The sequence below is a fragment of the Bubalus kerabau genome, chromosome 4 (genome assembly GCF_029407905.1).
Source record: "Bubalus kerabau isolate K-KA32 ecotype Philippines breed swamp buffalo chromosome 4, PCC_UOA_SB_1v2, whole genome shotgun sequence".
In the NCBI taxonomy this organism is placed as follows: Eukaryota; Metazoa; Chordata; class Mammalia; order Artiodactyla; family Bovidae; genus Bubalus; species Bubalus kerabau.
The window spans coordinates 54,025,220-54,038,500 of record NC_073627.1 but is presented as its reverse complement, the minus strand read 5'-3'; the positions used below and the strand labels follow the sequence as shown (position 1 = coordinate 54,038,500).

Here is a 13,281-nt window from a genome sequence, read left to right as displayed (position 1 = left end):
GAGGCTCCGATACCTTGGCCACCTGATGTGAAGAACAACTCATTGGAAAAGACCCTGATGCTGGGAAAGATTGAAGGCAAAAGGAGAAGAGGGCAGCAGAGGATGAGATGATTAGATAGTATCAGCTACTCAATGGACATGAATTTGAGCAAACTCCGGGAGACAGCGGAGGACAGGAGCACCTGGCATGCTGTGGTCCACGGGATCCCAAAGAGACAGGCAGGACTTAGCAACAGAATAACAACAAACGCATTATCTTATTCAGTGTTCACCACAGCCTTATGAGGTTGATATTATCAGTGGCCCCATTTCACAAATGAGGAAACAAAAACTTTCAATCAAGTCAGTGGAAAGTCCCAGACTGCCACCCAAGTATATTTAAGTCAGCCCCGTGCTTTTAATCTCTAAGCTATGATTAGGAAATTAAGTTTAAGCAAGATCATTTATTTATACCATTGCCTTGTTTCAGAAAGGATTTCAGGCATCTAGTTAAGTAACTCGTCCAAGATTACCCAGACAGTAAGTGGCAGAGCCAGGAATCAAATCTCTTTCTCTCACAAACTGTATAAACTGAGATAACGCAGATGTAGACCCACATCATATATTTCCTCATAGCCATGAGAAGGGGAAGTGGGGACATTTTCTTTGGCTTTCATTTTCATTCTGGTTGAATCTGTTCTCAGCATTAGAGTTCCTTGCTGTATCTTTTGAGAAAGGAGGAACAGAAGAAGAGGGATTCAGGGATAACAGGTCTGGGCAGTAAGTACATGGGCTGCCCATGGTGAGCAAATGAAAAGGCTTCAGATATTGTGAGAAATGTGCCTGGTACATGGCAGGCAACATAGCTTAATAAATAAACAGAGTTCAGGAGGAAGGGGAAGAAAGAGCGAAGAGAGGGTGAAGTGAACAGACGAGGAAGAACTGGGAAGCCAGGTATTAGAGGAAGTAGAGGGAAGGCAAAGGGGATGGGGAAGGGAACGCGTACCTGTTCAAGAGTGAGAATAAAAATAATAATTGAATGTTGTGTACAAGGTTTTGCAGAAGAAAAGTATAAAAGGTAAATACCACCAAAATGGCTGTTAGAAAAAAAAAAAAACAACAACACCTCATATCCTAAAGTATTTCAAATTAGGGACAGTCCCTTCAAGTCTGAGTTTCATCAATCCCTCGAAGTCCTTTCTTTTTGAATGTAGCATTGTCCCTCTTTAGCCAAATACTTAATCCATCTATTTGTGCCCCAAAGACCCAATCCAAACAGGATTGTGTGGAAAAAATGGTCTTTTCTTGGGCATTCCCTGGCAATCCAGTGGTTAGGATTCAGCGCTTTCACAGCTGGGGCCTGGGTTTAATCCTGCTCAGGGAACTAAGACCCCACAGGCTTCATGGCAAAAATAAAAAGTCTTTTCTTGGCAATCACTTAAGAAAACAAATAGGATGAAACATACACTCATATTTTGGTATGTGCCTAAAAAGCGGAACATTTATTTGCTCTCAGTTTGAATTATTACAAAAACATTGCAGAACTTGTTCTTAATCTTTTTTTTTTTTTAAACGAAGGAGCCTGTCTCAATTTAGTATCCTTAACCAAATATGCTTTAGTCTCAGGGCAAGAACTGGCTATAAAGAAAATTTAACTCTTTTAAGAGTTAAATTTGGTTAAATCTTTAGCCCTGGCTGTCCACTGAAAGCGAACTATGGAGGCAAGATGCGTTTGAAATTCTTCTCATTAAGAACCATGATGTTTTACTTAAGGTGGACTTGGTCACTCTTGATAATGTGAAACAGAAGTTACTTATTGAGAGGCAAGGACAGGAAGAGGAAATGGCTGACCGGTAACTAGAGTTCTCCAAAGGTGATAGGTACATTTATTAATCTCCTGGGACCTATATTCAGCTAGCAACTTGATCTGACTAGCATGTGTTGAGTAATGTTTAAATCATTAGAGTGCATACATACGGACTTAACATCACAGGAATTTATTTCTTCCCCCTGCCCTTCTCTCTAGACATTTCCTTTTCTTCCTAAACTATGCAAACAACATTCAAAAACAGCAATCCAATTCAGACTTGTTGGGTAGACTCTCATGGAATATTGATCATGAGAACTTCTCTTTTTTTCCACCAGACATGGACAAAGAGTTCTCTGTTGTAAGTAAATTAATCCCAGGCAAAGAAATTTCCACATCTTGAGTTTAGTTTGGAATTTTTCCTTCTTTCTTCAATGGTGGCTTAATGTATATATTTTACTTTTAAATATAGGTAATTAAATATATATATTTTTTGAAAGGTTTATTCAGGGAGAACACATATATAGACAGAGGGTGGGCCATCTCAGAGGGTGAGGGAAGCATGTATATTTTTTAATTGGAGTATAGTTGCTTTACAATGTTGTATTAGTTTCTGCTGTACAACAACGTGAATCAGCTGTTGCTGCTGCTTCTGCTAAGTCGCGTCAGTCGTGTCTGACTCTGTGCGACCCCATAGACGGCAGCCCACCAGGCTCCCCCGTCCCTGGGATTCTCCAGGCAAGAACACTGGAGTGGGTTGCCATTTCCTTCTCCAATGCATAAAAGTGAAAAGTGAAAGTGAAGTTGCTCAATCGTGTCCTACCCTCAGCGACCCCATGGACTGGAGCCTACCAGGCTCCTCCATCCATGGGATTTTCCAGGCAAGAGTACTGGAGTGGGGTGCCATTGTAAGTATACATATATCTCCTCCCTCTTGAGCCTCCTTCCACTACTCCGTATTATATATTTTTTAATGTAAGCAAGTTACTCTTGTTTTAAGGATTAAAAAAAACCTGAGATAATTGAAGGAGCTGCAAATTTAACAAAGTAAACAGCAAAATCATGAGGTTCTCGAACTGTATGTGATAGAAAATGTTTCATAATAGCCAGCGGCTAAAAGCCTGACCTAAATTAAATTTAATCCTTCATTGATTACTTTGTAAAACCTCAGGTCTAACACAAACAATAGCCCTGACACACTAAAGCAACAGAGCCACAGATATATTAGACTTTAATGCCCAGTAAAATGATATGAGATGTAAAAGATCTGTGCTCTGATACTATTTTTAAAAATTGTGATATTCTCAGCTCTGAGAACCCCTGAAAGAAAAATGACTCATTTTCTAAATGCATTTTTGTAAGCGAAGTGGATTTTGAATTTAATGGTGACATTTAGCCATTATAAAGCAGACAATTTCATGAAGAGTAATTTGATATTTATAACAGCATCATTGTCGATTAAATTTGTAAAGAGTAAAAGTGAATCAAAAGTCCTCGATGAGCAAAGAAAGAGAAGTGGAAACTGTAATGGGGTTGTCAGCTGGTAAGAGAGAAGAAAACCAAAGGAAGGTTGTAGTTTTTGTAGTTGTTCATTTTTAATTCCATTGATCTTTAGGTGTGCATCGTGATAGAACCAAAGGCCCCAAGAACTAGGTAAATGTATAAAAATTCAGATTACTTGATGGCCAAATCTTCTTGTGGATTTCATTGTCTCTCTTATTTTTCTCTTTGACTTACTCATCTAATAGACTAGTTTCTCTTCTGCAAAGGTTTCCTCAAGATTTTGTTTTGTAGCAATTTTTGGTTGGTGATCCATCCTTGAAAGACAGTTGTTTACTACATTTTAAAAAAGCCACAAAGAAGGAGTGTTTCCATTGTCCTTTGGTTATACATTCCTGTCTATTCAAATTGTGAACCAACTTGCTTTTCTGTTCCTTGTAGGCTATAGCCTCATAAGCTCTGTACTACCTCCTGAGGACAATGCAGGTATTGTAAATGTCAGAAACATATGTAAGTAATCAAACTCCATTGTATCAAATATTGTGCCAAGAATGTATTTTTCACACATGGTGTTAGTGAAGAAATAAAACTTTGAAAATAAACTGTTTTCTATTATGTAGAAAATGGTAGGTGCCCCAGGGCAAAACTTAATTGATACTTAGGCGTAACCTATTGATTTTTAATTGAAAGCTTGTTTATTTTAAAGTGTAAATCTATGAGCTAAACCACATTTTGAGCCTAAGGATTCATGACTGGAATAAGCTTAATGCTGAATTAGCTCTTAGCAAATGTTCTTTCTTAGAATAATAGCATTAGCTCCCAAATATATTTTCTTTGGTAGCTTTATTGCACCCCAAACAAAATTAGTGACATTTGACGATAGCATAAAACATTTACCTTAATTAATAATAGTACGTATTTGAGCATAAAGTATGTTCAATAATTGTTTCCTGAAATCTCAGCATCTGGAAATGCATTCACAATGTCGCCTGACCAGCAAACAAATATTTCATTTTGAGGACTGAAAAGATGAAGCTTTAACCCTTAATTATCCAGCCTATGTTTTACAGAAACTATAGTATATTGCTGTAAGTTCTTTTTTTTCTTTATTTTCTTTGGGAATGTCTGCTTTGAATTTTCATTTATTCCTTGGGGTTTGTGGTTTGGTAAAGCACAGTGGCAAATACATTTACCTAAAAAATTTTTCTAAAGTTTTTTTTTTTTTTTGTCATGACTCTTTTAACTCCCCAATTGAAATTTTAGAAGATCAAAGGGAAAGTAAGCAATAAATGCTAATTTTTTTTAAGGATAAAAGAACAGACTGCCTAGCTCATTTACTTCTAATTAAGGCCTGCATGAAACCATAAAAATGGAAATGTGTTTATGTAACCCACTTAAAAGCTAACCAGTCCACAGAAAACAGCCCTCACTGGGTGTGTCAACACACAATTTTGTATTATAAGAGAAGAAAAAATGATACAAAAATAAAGATTCAATGGCTGATCTCTTTTCTTAAAACAATTTTCCTCTACTGAAAACATGACTACCCAAATGAACTAAGTTAATATCTGCAGATGCTGTTTTGCCTCTAGGTATTAAGATAAAACAATGATAAACACACTGCGCAAAGAAACTGATTTCTTTTTTCACCCATAGCTATTTAGCAGTCAGTTGTGTGCCAAACCCTGTGTTCATCCTAGCCAAGGCCCAATACCTAATAGAGTAGGGTGAATTATCAAGTCTCTCTGCTGTGAAATTATAATATATCTTTAAATTATTTATTTATTAGGCTGTGCCTAGTCTCTTAGTTACCCACTCCAGTGTTCTTGCCTGGAGAATCCCAGGGACCGGGGAGCCTGGTGGGCTGCCATCTCAGGGGTCGCACAGAGTCGGACACGACTGAAGTGACTTAGCAGCAGCAGCAGCAGCAGCAGTCTCTTAGTTGCAGCATGTGGGTCTAGTTCCCTGACCAGGCATTAAACCCAGGCACCCTGCACTGCATCCAGTCTTGGCCACTGGACCACCAGGGAAATCCCTATAAGTGTATCTTTAGATAGTCTTTCATTTTCAACCCATTGTTTCATTAAAATTCATATTCTTTTAGACATTTTTCTCTCATGTTGAAGGCTAAGTATAATTTTTATTAAAAAGTTGATTTTGTTTACGTATTTTTCGGCTGCACTGCGTGGCTTATTGAGAAGGCAATGGCAACCCACTCCAGTACTCTTGCCTGGAAAATCCCATGGACGGAGGAGCCTGGTAGGCTGCAGTCCATGGGGTTGCTAAGAGTCGGGCACGACTGAGCAACTTCACTTTCACTTTTCACTTTCAGGGATTGGAGAAGGAAATAGCAACCCGCTCCAGTGTTCTCGCCTGGAGAATCCCAGGGACAGAGGAGCCTGGTGGGCTGCTGTCTGTGGGGTGGCACAGAGTCGGACACGACTGGAGTGACTTAGCAGCAGCAGCAGCGTGGCTTATGGGATCTTGGTTCCCCAACCAGGTATGGAACTTGGGCACCCGGCAGTGAGAGCCCCGAGTCCAGATCACTAGACTGCCAGAGAATGCCGGGAAAAGGTTAATTTTAGATCTTCCACCATACTGACTTAATCTGAAAATGTTCGTTCACGTTGTTCCAAGTAAATTATCCTGTATTTTCAGGGCTGAGTTCTGAGATTGTCAGTCCTGTTTAAGCCACTGTCTGCTGAGTTATTAAGATATCTTTGAATGTAAGACCCTGTAGGTCAGTGTAATACATTTATTTATTTATGGATGCTCTGGGTATTTGTTGTGGTGTGTGGGCTTCTTATTGTGGTAGCTTCTCTAGCTGTGGAATTCGGGGCCTAGAGCACGAGGGCTTCAATAGTTGCAGCACATGGGCTCAGTAGTTGTGGTGCTTGGGCTTAGTTGCTCCCTGGCATGTGGGAGCTTCCCGGACCAGGAATTGAACCCGTGTCCCCTGCATTGGCAGGTGGATTCTTAGCCACTGGGGACTACCAGGGAAGTCCTCAGTGTATTACTTTGATCAGAGATTTTTTGCCCAACCAAGAGGACTAAATTTGACTTCTATTCAAAATTATAAGTCATTTGGTGGCAATATACACTCTTCTTTCTGGGATATTTGCCTATATCCTTGTCAGTGGTAATCCCTCTTTTAGGTATAGAACTTTAGACTTCTAGCATTTTAATTTTCATAGCTATCCTCCCTCTACCACGTGCAATAGTCTGTTTTTTAGTATTCAGACTGGACTTTCTAGATTTTTTCTTAACTTTAGAGTCAGACCCTTATTTTGGCTCCTTGATTTGAATTCTCTAATTCTGGTGAGATAAAGGATTCTCCAGTGTTAAACTAAGATGTCTCCAGGGTAACAGAGCAGAGAAGTGGTAGAATATGCTAAATAGGGCTCTGAGCTATTTCAAATATTATGTGGAAAGCACCCAGGAATAATCAAAGGCACTATAGAATATCAAAGAAAAGCACTCTGAATGAACCTATGTTGAAGAAATGAAATGCATGTAAAAGAGCCAACATGCTATCTTTCGTGTAACAAAAAGGGGGAAATAAAAAATATATTCATATTTGATGATATTTGCACAAGAAACAATGGAAGAATAAACAAAAAATAATAAAAATTTTTAGCCACGAAGTAAAAGAGCTTAAGGGGGAAAAGGGAAGGCATAGACTATTTTGTATATACCTTTTTATTTAGTGTGACTTTTTAAAAACAGTATTTTTATTTATTTGGCAACTCCGGGTGTTGGTTACGGCATGCTGGGATATTTTTTAATTGCAGCATGCGGGATCTTTAGTGCAGCACGCCTACTTTTAGTTGCAGCACGAGGGAGCTAGTTTCTCAACCAAAGATGGAACCTGAGTCCGCTTCGTTGGCAGCACGGAGTCTTAGCCACTGGACCACCAGGGAAGTCCCTATTTAGCTTGACTTTCGAAACTAAATACATGAAATGCAAAATTGTATTAAAAATTATTTGGAAGACAGATTGGGATCTATAAAGTTGTCTTTAAGCTATCTGGGTAGATCCTCATGCCAACTGCTTCTACCAGCCCTATGAATCCTCAGCCTTTTGCTCAGGTACTAAATTCTTGGCACCTATATTTGATGTAGGTGACAGAACACCCAACTCAAATTGATCTCAGCAAAAGAGAAATTTATTGAGTGCGGTAAGCTAGAAAGTCCAGGCATAGATCTTAAGGCACAGCTTGACTCAAGCATTAAACTAGAAAACACTGGGATCCAGTCCTCAGCTTCTTAGAATTAGTTCTGTTCTGTAGTTGCCAACGCAATGGTCCCTGGCCACTACAGGCTAGCAACATCACAACAACCAATTACGCTTTTCCTCTAAGAGCTCCAATGAAAGTCCCAGAATTGAGTCTTGTGGGCTTTGACTGGCCTGTTTTGAACCATGTGCCCATATCCCAACCAATCACGGTAAGGTAGGAGATAGCGTGCCGTCATTGGCTGCGTCTCGGTCACATACTCCACTGTGGAAGCAGGAACAAGTGAGCGTCATGCGAAGTTCATGAAGAGAGAATTCCCCAAGCTTAAACCGAGGTATATTGTCAGGAAGGGTTGTTGTTGTTTTAATTTTTCTCTACTTACTTTTGGCTGTGCTGGGTCTTCAGTGCTGTGTGCGGGCTTTCTCTAGTTGAGGCGAGCAGGGGCCACTCTCGAGTTGCGGTGCGCAGGCTTCTTTCTCATTGTGGTGGCCCCGCAGCTCGTGGAATCTTTCCGGACTCAAGATTGAACCCGTGTCCCCTGCATTGACAGGCAGGTCCCCAACCACTGGGCCACCAGGGAAGTCTGTCAGGAAGGATGTCAAATGCTGGACTCAAAACGTTCCCCACAGCACCCCATCAGGAAGACCCCCGCCATCCCTTGGGGACCCTCAGTGCTCACTCCCACCAGACAGGACCAGTGGTGGTGCTGGTGTGTAGTCGTTCAGTCGTGTCCGACTCTTGCGACCCCATGGACTGTTTCCCACCAGGCTCCTCCGTCCATGGGATTTTTCAGGCAAGAACACTAGAGTGGGTTGCCATTTCCTTCTCCAGGGGAATCTTCTGGACCCAGGTATTGAACCCGGGTCTCCTGTATTGCAGGCAGATTCTTTACCTACTGAGCTATGGAGGGAAACCTCCAGTTGTGGCAAGATAACCAAAAGTAGCTTTTTAAAAAAGAGTTTTGCAACTCTAGAATTAAAATGAGTTTCTCGGCCTGAAATACGTGAGGCAGAGAACATTTTATTTTTCAAAGCAGGTCAGAAAAGTTGCTTGTTAAACAAGGAAGCTGCTAAGTCACTTCAGTTGTGTCCGACTCTGTGCGACCCCATAGACGGCAGCCCACCAGGCTCCCCCGTCTCTGGGATTCTCCAGGGAAGAACACTGGAGTGGGTTGCCATTTCCTTCCCCAATGCATGAAAGTGAAAAGTGAAAGTGAAGTCGCTCAGTCGTGTCCGATCCTCAGCGACCCCATGGACTGCAGCCCACCAGGCTCCTCCGTCCATGGGATTTTCCAGGCAAGAGTACTGGAGTGGGGAGCCATTGCCTTCTCCGAATCAAGGAAGACCAAAAGTTAAATAAAAATTGTTTACATCCCAAAGACTGAAACAATTTACAGTCGGCAGTTTCATAGAACTGTCTGTCTTGAGTTAGACAACGAACTCTCTTTGTGTGATTCTTTTCTTATAAGTGTTGGGTCATTGTTTGGCCTTTAAACCTTCTTTAATGTGTATTAATTCTGAACAGTGACCATAGCCAGTTTATAAATAAATCAATAAGTACTCCTCAAGGAAAAGACTGAAAGGAGGCATTCTTTCCAGGCGAGGCTCTGCCCTGTTATTCCATGACAGATCTCAATTAGCTTTCTGCTGCCGCCATGCATTAGCGAAGTCGGCAGTGGGCACAAAGAACATGCCCGTAAGTCCAGGGAAGATTTCCATTTTGTCTTCATTTTTGGCGCTGCTGGAACATTTCAGTCCAGGACACATAATCAGTTCGAGTGCATGAATAAAACTCTACTATATATAGTATGAGTGAATTCCAGGATGCAAACTATATATAGTTGAGCTAAGAAAACAAGTTCAGTGTCATGTTACTCAGCTTGGCAATGTTTAAAACATTTAACAGTCCTTTCCAGTCGTTCTTTGTTGGACGCTGGTCCTCATGGTGCCTCCGTGGTGCACCCTGGCTCTCAGCTGGCCTGTTCTCATAAGTCTCTTTTTGGACTTGGGTCAAGTGGGAGCTGCTTCTGTCTGACTTCCATGTACCCAGATGGCTCTAGGTTTTCTAAGCAGAAAGAGCTCAGGACAGCAATCTGGTTGGGGAATTGCCTGGAATCTTTTGGCGGGTAACTTGGAGGGTGTGATGGAGACTACAGAGGAGACAGGGTTGCAGAGCTCACCCCAGGCTATGTTTTGGTGCTGCCGCTACCTGTTTACATACCTGTTTTCTTATCTTGCAGACACTGCTTATTCTGGCAGGCACTTGTCCAGCCAGTGAAGCCAAGATCACTCAACAGAAAGTCTCTGAGTTTTGTCTGAATTGCCTGTTTCCATCAGCAGGGCCATAAGGGGTCCTGTGAGCATTTATTTGGATACTGCAAGTGTCAAAATGAACCAGATGGTCCTTGTCCCAAGTTTTTCACAGTCTAGAGGGGAGTGGGGAAAAAGAAATATGCAAAAACAAACAAAAATAAGACATATGACTACACCTTATTGGTGCTTTATAAAAGTAACAGTGTGGGCCAAGGGGACGTCCATATACCTCAGATCACTCTATTTGTATCTCTCTAGTCTAGGACTTCCCGGGTGGCACAGTGGTAAAGAATCTGCCTGCCAATGCAGAAGATGTGGGTTCAATCCCTGGGTTAGAAAGATCCCCTAGGGTAGGAAATGGCAATCCGCTGCAATATCCTTGCCTGGAAAATCCCATGGAAAAGGAGCCTGGCAGGTTACAGTCCATGGGGTCGCAAAGAGACGGACGTGACTGGGCACGCATGCATGCTCAAGTCTAGAGCAACTCATACTTCATTTTTCCCCCACATTCAGCTCATTTCACAGATATTTATTGAGTGTTGACTGCTTATTGCTGAGGCTGGAGCTGTGTTGCACTTTCATTCTGGTTTAAGAATCAGATAATAAACAAGTCAACAAATAAGACACATAGTAATAAATCAAACAGGCTAAGTGTAGCTAGTGACTGGTCATCCGGGGAGGGAATGGACATCAAAGGAGAAAGGTTGCAACCACAGACACCAAGATCAGGAAAGGCCTTTTAGAAGCGGGCACTCATGAGCTGAGACCTGATTGGTAAGAAATGACCAGCCATGGGGAGATCTCAGAGGAGAGCTCTGCTAACAGGTAAAACTGGAAGGCAGGAGAAAGTTTTAGGTGTTTCAGGAGTGGAAAGAAATCCACATGACCAGAACGTAGAGTGAAGACGGAGCATGAGGTCAGAGAAATCAGCAGGGCCCCAATCATGCAGGCTGGAGACCTTGTTTCAATGTTATTCTCATTGCAATTTAGAGAGGAGGATATACTTTTCCAGTGATCAGATACGCCCGTTTCTCATCTAGGGTACTGTCTTCAGCATCTAAAGAAAACAGTAAATTAGCTGCTTGGTGAGGACAGAATTAGAGCAAAAGTAGGGACTTCCTTGGTGGTCCAGTGGTTAAGAATCCACCTTCTAACGCAGGAGACTCAGCCTCGATCCCTGGTCAAGGAATTAAGATCCCACATACCATGGGATCAACCAAACCCATGGACCCCAACCACTGAGCCTGAGTGTCTTAAGAGCTTGTGTTCCACAACAAAAGGAATCCTTCGACCACAGCTGGAGAAAGCCCATGTGCTGCAATGAACAAAGAAATAGTGCAGCCAAAAAAAAAAAAAAAATAGAGCAAAGTTAAATGAAAGGTCTTGAGGGATATTTTACATAGTTATCAAAGCGTCCACACCATTGGAGATTTTTCCTTGTAAGTGTCAGCATGTCTGTACCAGATAGACTACCGTGCCTTGAACAAATTTTCATTCCTCAGGTTTCCTTCTCTTTTAGGGTTGATTGTCCATCTGTCTGTATTCTTTATCACACCACCACCTTTCCTCATTGCTGTAGCTTTCAACAGAATGAGGATTCTCAGTTTGTAGATAAAATGTAATCACCTCAAGAATCTAATCAAAGCCTGTTCTACTATGGACCTTCATTGGGAGTACGTAGTTAGATGGTATCCCATCCATGTTTAGTGAATGATCACCAACATCAACCCAGAGAGGGAGATCTCCCGACTTGGTCTTTTGGTCTGGAGGTGAATCTTCCTTTCAGATGTGTCACCTTAGAATCACTAACCATAATGAAGATGGTTTTGATGTAAAAATAGAATCTTTCCCCAAAGAATCTGTTCACCTAGCAACTTTAGAACCCATACAAAACAAGGAGAATACAGATTTTTTCTTTGGGGATCTCATTTGCTCATTCAAATACGTGGAACCCCAAGCAGTACAGTGGGCACAGGGGTAAAACAGGTGCATGATGTACTTCTAGCCCCCAAGTCTATACAGCTTTCATATGTATCTCTGGTCCTTAAAATGAACAAACTGTCTACTCATAACCTGTGTACTTCTAACTGCCCCGGATTTACAGGGTGCGCTCTCCATGCAACTTACAAATATCTGCCTTCAATTATCTCCCAAGGACTAACAGCCACCACAGCCTCTGGTTTCTCCTCTCTCCTCCCTGTTCCTTCTTCCTGCCTCCAGAGCCCTCGTTGCTGTTGCCATGACAACTGAAGTGAATAAGCCTTGGAATCTTATCTCTTACTATGGGTACGTGCCTCCCCACAAGGACGTTATTATACATTAGCCAAACTGGATTCCAGGGGCAATCCTTTAAATTTACCATTAAATGATGTTGAAATTGGAACTCTGGAGGCAAAGATTCTGATGGAATTTGGTCAAGGACCTAAGAATTCTCAAATCTTTATTTGAAATCTTCAAAGGAACGATGTGCACTCATGACAAGGCAAGGTATTGGAATGCTTTTTTACTAACTGGGGCTTCACATCTAAACCCCAGCTTTAGGGAGTATATCGAGGGCTGGTGGAGATTCCTTTAGGCCTAAGCCAGGTTGGCTTGAGAAATCTGCTTGACCACTAAGAGACTGGAAAGAAAAGATCCTCCAGCTCAAATCTGCCTTCTGGGCCCCAGGCTCTGATAGCCATCTGCCTGCCATCCGACTCATCTTCATCTTAACAGTCTTTCCATCCTACGTCTCTCTCTCTCTCTCTCCATAAACAGCTCCAACACCCAGCTAGTGGCCCCAGCCAGGAAACTGGGAGTCATCCTGGATTCTCCCTTGCCTTCCTCCATACCTGCCCGTGTGCACGCTAAGTCGCTTCAGTTGTGTCCGGCTCTTTGTGACCCTGTGGACTGTAGCCCACCAGGCTCCTCAGTCCATGGGATTCTCCAGGCAAGAATACTGGAGTGGGTTGCCATGCCCTCCTCCAGGGAATCATCTGGACCCAGGGCTCAAACACATGTCTTTTACATCTCCTGCTTTGGGAGGTGGGTTCTTTACCGCTAGTGCCACCTGGGAAGCCTCTCTCCATACCTAGTCCTTCCCAAATTCTATGAGCTCTGCCTCTACAAAAACTCAAACAGGTCTGCTTCTCTGCATCTCTACTCCCATCTCTTTAGAACAAAATGCAGTTATATCTTCCATCTAGGTCATTTTAATAGCATTCTGACTCCTGACTCTTGTGCTTGATTCTACCTGTTTTCCCCTGGAGCCCTCCTCCCTAGAGCAACTAGAGTATGTATTGGAAAAGAGAAATCAGACCATATCACTTTGCTCTTTAAAAATGCTTCCTGGGACTTCTCGGGCCTATGGTTAAGAATCGGCCTGCCAACACAGGGGACATGGGTTCAGTCCCTCCTGGTCCAGGAAGATTCCACATACTGTGGAGCAGCTAAGCCCATGAGCCACAGCT

At 42.2% G+C, this 13,281-nt stretch overlaps 1 long non-coding RNA gene across 1 annotated transcript in view; it reads left to right on the top strand.

The window, feature by feature from the left end:
• The first annotated feature begins 7,739 nt into the window (after nucleotides 1-7,739).
• The window catches only part of LOC129651414 (uncharacterized), a 29,996-nt gene continuing 24,454 nt past the window's right edge, over nucleotides 7,740-13,281 (top strand). Inside the window, exon 1 of the long non-coding RNA XR_008714133.1 lies at nucleotides 7,740-7,854. This is a non-coding gene — a long non-coding RNA (uncharacterized LOC129651414). The remainder of the gene's footprint in view (nucleotides 7,855-13,281) is intronic.